We start from the raw sequence: 6029 nt of genomic DNA, 5'->3' as shown, positions 1-6029 counted from the left end.
AGCATCTCCGACGTAGCGATGAAATGGGGATTTTCCCTTTCGACTATTTTACGAGTGTACCGTGAATATCAGGAATCCGGTAAAACATCAAATCTGCGACATTGCTGCGGCCGGAAAAAGATCCTGCAAGAACGGGATCAACGACGACGGAAGAACACCGTTCAATGTGACAGAAGTGCAACCCTTCCACAAATTGCTGCCGATTTCAATACTGGGCCATCAACAAGTGTCATCGTGCGAACCATTCAACGAAACATCGTCGATAAGGGCTTTGGGAGCCGAAGGCCTACTCGTACACCCTTGATGGCTGTACGACACAAAGCGTTACGACTAGCCTGGGGCCGTCAACACCAACATTGGATTGTTGATGACTGGAAACATGTTGTCTCGTCGGACGAGTCTCGTTTGCAATTGTATCGAGCGGATGGACGTGTGCGGGTATGAAGACAACCTCATGAATCCTTGAGCTGGTGGAGGATCTGTAATGGTGTGGGGCGTGTGCAGTTGGATTGATAAGGGACCCCTGATACGTCTAGACACGACTATGACAGGTGATACGTACGTAAGCATCCTGTTTGATCACCTACATCCATTCATGTCCATTGTGCATTCCGACGGACTTGGCAGCTTCCAGCAGGACAATGCAATGCCCCACACGTTAAGAATTGCTACAGAATGGCTCCAGGAACATTCTTCTGAGTTTAAACATTTCCGCTGGCCACCAGACTCGCCAGACATAAACATTATTGAGCATATCCGTGATGCCTTGCAAAGTGCTGTTCAGATGGGATCTCCACCCCTCTTACTCTTACGGATTTATGGACAGCCCTGCAGAATTCATGGTATCATTTCCCTCCAGCACTACTTCAGACATTAGTCGAGTCCGTGCCACGTCTTGCTGGCCAAAGTGGCCGAGCGGTTCTAGGCGCTACAGTTTGGGACGCGCGACCGCTACGGTCGCAGGTTCGAATCCTGCCTTGGGCATGGATGTGTGTGATGTCCTTAGGTTAGTTAGGTTTAAGTAGTTCTAAGTTCTAGGGGACTCATGACCACAGCAGTTAAGTCCCATAGTGCTCAGAGCCATTTGAACCATTCGTGCCACGTCTTGTTGAGGCACTTCTACCTGCTCGCGGGGGCCTACACGACGTTAGGCAAGTGTACCAGTTTCTTTGGCTTTTTAGTGTAGATAGACTTCCATTACATGCATTTAAGTGTGTGAAATAATGCGAATTCATTTTCAGTCCTTTCCTTTTTATAGAACTCTGTAATGGAATCATGTCTTCCCGAAACATATTGCGTGTTTAAATTAACTGCATTACAAATTTGAACAACTGACACGTCATAATCTCCAAACGGATACCGTGATACTTCACAGCAGGTAATCGATTAGACGTCGGTCGACTACTTACAGTCGACATACACTATGTGATCAAAAGTATCCGGACACTCCTAAAGACATAAGTTTTTCATATTAGGTGCATTGTGCTGCCACCTGCTGCCAGGTACAACATGTCAGCGACCTCAATAGCCATTAGACATCGTGAGAGAGCAGAATGGGGTGCTCCGCGGAACTCACGGACTTCGAACGAGGTCAATTGTTTGGGTGTCAGTTATGTTGTACGTCTGTACGCGAGATTTCCACACTCCTAAACATCCCTAGGTCCACTGTTTCCGATGTGATAGTCAAGTGGAAACGTGAAGGGGGACGTACAGCACAAAAGCGTACAGACGACCTCATCTGTTGACTGACAGAGACCGCCGACAGTTAGACACCGTCGTAATGTGTAATAGGCAGACATCTATCCAGACCATCACACAGGAATTCCAAACTGCATCTGGATCCACTGCAAGTACTACGACAGCTAGACGGAAGGGGTGGAAACTTGGATTTCATGTTCGAGCGGCTGCTCTTAAGTCACATCATGCCGGTAAATGCCAAACGACGCCTCGCTTGGTGTAAGGAGAGTAAACATTCGACCATTGAACAGTGGGGAAACGTTGTTTGGAGTGCCGAATCACGGTACACAATGTGGCGATCCGATGGCAGGGTGTGGGTATGGCGAATGCCCGCTGAACGTCATCCGCCAGCGTATGTAGTGCCAACAGTAAAATTCTGTGGCGGTGGTGTTATGGTGTGATCGTGTTTTTCATGGAAGAGGCTTGCACCCCTTCTTGTTTTGCGTGACACAAGAACAGTGCAGGCCTACATTGATGTTTTAAGCACCTTCTTGTTTCTTTATGTTGAAGAGTAATTCGGGGATGGCGATTGCAACTTTCAACACGATTCAGCACCTGTTCATAATGCACGGCCTGTGGTTGAGGAGTTACACGACAATAACGTCCCTGTAATGGACTGGTCTGCACAGAGTCCTGACCTAAACCCTATAGAACACCTTTGGAATGTTTTGGAACGCCGACTTCGTGCCAAGCCTCACCGACTGACACCGGTACCCCTCCTCAGTGCAGCACCCCGTGAAGAATGTGCTGCCATTCCTCAAGGAACCTTCCAGCACCTGATTGAACATATGCCTGCGAGAGTGAAAGCTGTCATCGAGGCTAAGGGTGAGCCAACACCATACTGAATTCCAGCATTACCGATGGTGGGCATCACGAACTTGTAAGTCATTTTCAGCCAGGTTTCCGGATACTTTTGACCACACGAAAGGAGACGTCAACTCAACAGAGTTCTACTACAAGCTTGCTACGGGCTCGGCAAGTAGTCGATGAATCTGGGACTCTGCCTCCCGTACAGAAGTACTGTTGGAACAGCCGACGTCCACCCGTGGCAACGTTTTGACGGCCTAACAGCCGTCGCTCAAGACCGGGATCAGCGTAAGCCGCGCTTATCCGCTTTGGCCCGTTTGCCTGCCGGCCGCTCGGCGTTCAATTAAAGAGGATGGGCAGCGTGGCCGCCTCCCCTCACCCAGAATCACGCCGCCTCTCTTGTCTCGCCAGTTCTCACCTCTTCCTGCAGCAATCGGCATCAGGTTGCTGCGTTTAGAGGCCAAATTGCCATGCTGATTGCAATGCAAGTGAATCACCGCCTAATGAGGGATTATTATTCGTAATTTACTGGCGGCGGCTATTTCGATCGGGAGCCATGCAGCGGAAACCAACGTCGCTACTTAGCTTCAACAAAGTGATTCGGATGCAGCATGCGGCAACTGTACTGCACTAATCGATACAGCTTGCCATGCACCGGGCAGTTATATTAAACTGACAGGGTTCCGAGTGCTGTAAATGCGGGCTGTATACATCGCTAGCAGAGTACGATGAAAAAGTAATAGTTCAGTTCTCCGACACCAAGTGAAAATATGGCGCTGTAACCAGTCAGAATGTGGTGTGGGTGGAGGGCATGGGGAGGAACCATCAAACGCATGGTAGCGGTGGTTCTGGCACTTTTGTTAGAATGCGGTCACAAGTTACAGCATATGTTCAGTGTGGTCTCCCGACTCAGCAACATGAGAACGTAGCACAGTCGACAGCTGTTTGCAGCATGCCCCTCAAATCAAGAAGATTCATGACACATCCATGATACGCACGATCATTCAGATATCCCCAGGAACCGAAGTCACACAGATTTAGGTCGCGGCATCTGCAAGACCACACATCTTGAAATTGCCTAGAGATGATGTAGTCGTTACCGAAGGTTTATCGTTGCAAATCGTTCAGCTGACAAGCGACGTGTGGTGTCGCCCCACTTTGCATGAAGGACACGGTTGTGTTCTTGCGAAGCGGGAATCACGTATTTCACAAGGAGGTCGTTACAACGTGCAGATGACACTGTACACGTAACACGTCTTCGAGGTGTCTTCTCCTCGAAGAGAAATGGACCGAGAATGAAGGAGCTTGTGAAACCACACCACATAGTCACATAGTCTGAGTGCAGTGGATGTTCCTGCACGCATGTGGCGAAGCAGAACATCTAAATGCGACAGTTCTTTGAATTCACGGTACGGTGCGGAATAAAATCAGCTACGTCCCTCCAAAGAATATTCCCCGACCACATTTCATCCATTTCCATGCGTGCCAGAAATCAAAGGGCCATGGCGTTGTAATCTATCTTGGAGCTTCATTTGGTCCACATTCTGAATCTTCTAGGGATACCAGTGTAAAATGCGCAGTAAAATCTTTTGAACTTAGAGACAATTCCCTTGACACAGCTCGAGCACTGCCTGCAGAATTTGAGGAGCATGCTGCATCGCCGCCTGTAGCTACAGCAACTTCATCAACAACCGCCATGAGAATGGGCTGCCTCCCCCTCACTGCTGCACCACCTAATTCACGTGTTTCTTCAAATTTCTTGATCATATTCATTAGCCCATTTATTGATATAGGGCTTTTTCGCAGCTATTTCTGTCGGTCATATACTTGTGACGCAGGCTACTATTTCTGCTGTCAGTTCACGAAAGGAAATCAACATAAATCGCGAAGCAACAAACGGCATACTGACATGGAAACAGGAAACAATGGACATTCTGACTGCTTACAGCGCCATATACTCGCCTGGTGGTAGAACGTGGAACTGTTTATTTTTCAGGGTTCTCCGCGATTATACGAGAGCATATCAGGGAACATTACGCCCTGACATCTTGAAATGCAACACCACCACTGGGGAACAAACATTGTACCATGGAATCGACCTCGAACAGCCAAGATGGTCAAATAATCCTTGGCAGAGTAACGGTCAAATAGTCCTTGCTAGAGTAACCAGGGGCCCAAGGAATACCACCATGTGGCTGCCCAAATCTTCACTGAACGCCCCGCCTCCCCCGCATGTAACATTCTTGGGCCGTAAAGTCGTTCAGAACATTGGAACAGTGTGAAACAAGGCTCAGCCGACCAAATTACTTTCTTCCGTAACTCCATGGCAACGGCTTTGCCGCAGTGGATACACCGGTTCCCGTGAGATCATCGAAGTTAAGCGCTGTCGGGCGTGGTCGGGACTTGGATGGGTGACCATCCAGGCCGCCATGCGCTGTTGCCATTTTTTGGAGTGCACTCAGCCTCGTGATGCCAAATGAGGAGCTACTCGACCGAATAGTAGCGGCTTCGGTCAAGAATACTATCATAACGACCGGAAGAGCGGTGTGCTGACCACATGCCCCTCCTATCCGCATCCTCCACTGCGGATGACACGGCGGTCGGATGGTCCCGATGGGCCACTTGTGGCCTGTAGACGGAGTGGGGGGGGGGGGGGGGTAACTCCATAATCTAGATTTTGGTTGGCTTCGGCCCCATGTTTATCTGTTATGGGCATTTGCATCACTGACGAGTGGTTTTGAAATTCCAGGTCTCTCTGCAGTTCCCTGCTTCTGGAACTCCATTCGTGTTGTTTTGGTGCTGACGGGGTTCGCGAGTGCGACATTCAGCTCTGCAGTCATTTTAGCAGCTGTTGTCCTCTTATTTTTCGTTATAATCCTCTTTAATGACCATATATCACGATCAACCAACACACAATTTCACCCGCATTGATTTACCGGGTGATATTTTTCCGCTTTCACTGTGTCCTGTATAAATCTTCGACACGGTGCCTCTCGGAACACCAAATTCTTTGGCTGCCTTGTTTACGGAAAGCACCCACCATTCGAGCGCCAACAATTTACCCATTTTCGAATTCACTTAGCTCTGACATAATGCGCTCACAACTGCACAGAACACCTGACCACGACTGGGGATACTGGACAGGTGCCGTTCGTGATAAAATACAACGTTACTTGCAGGCTTGGCTAGCACATGCATTTATGTTCAAACATTCATTTCTCGCGATGTTTCCCTATTTTTGACCAACCCCTGTAAGGTTATACAATGGAGCTCAGTCTAAATACGTGAACGCCAATATACTGACTGACGGCCTCATCATCACCCAGCCCATATCGCCAGGGAAAGAAGCTGCAAATTTGGAGAGGGTGTTAACTTTATATTACAAGTCTCTGTCGACCCATTATGGCCAGGGGACATGGGCTGGTACGTACTTCTCAACTCAATATATTTTACCAATGTGACGTCCCCCCTCCGCCGCGTGCTGG

At 48.8% G+C, this 6029-nt stretch overlaps 1 pseudogene; it reads left to right on the top strand.

The window, feature by feature from the left end:
* Positions 1-4869: 4869 nt before the first annotated feature.
* On the top strand, positions 4870-4987 carry LOC124712617 (annotated as a pseudogene).
* Positions 4988-6029: the final 1042 nt, after the last annotated feature.

Source organism: Schistocerca piceifrons, chromosome 8 (assembly GCF_021461385.2).
Source record: "Schistocerca piceifrons isolate TAMUIC-IGC-003096 chromosome 8, iqSchPice1.1, whole genome shotgun sequence".
Lineage (NCBI taxonomy): Eukaryota > Metazoa > Arthropoda > Insecta > Orthoptera > Acrididae > Schistocerca > Schistocerca piceifrons.
This window is presented reverse-complemented; position numbering and strand designations above follow the sequence as displayed.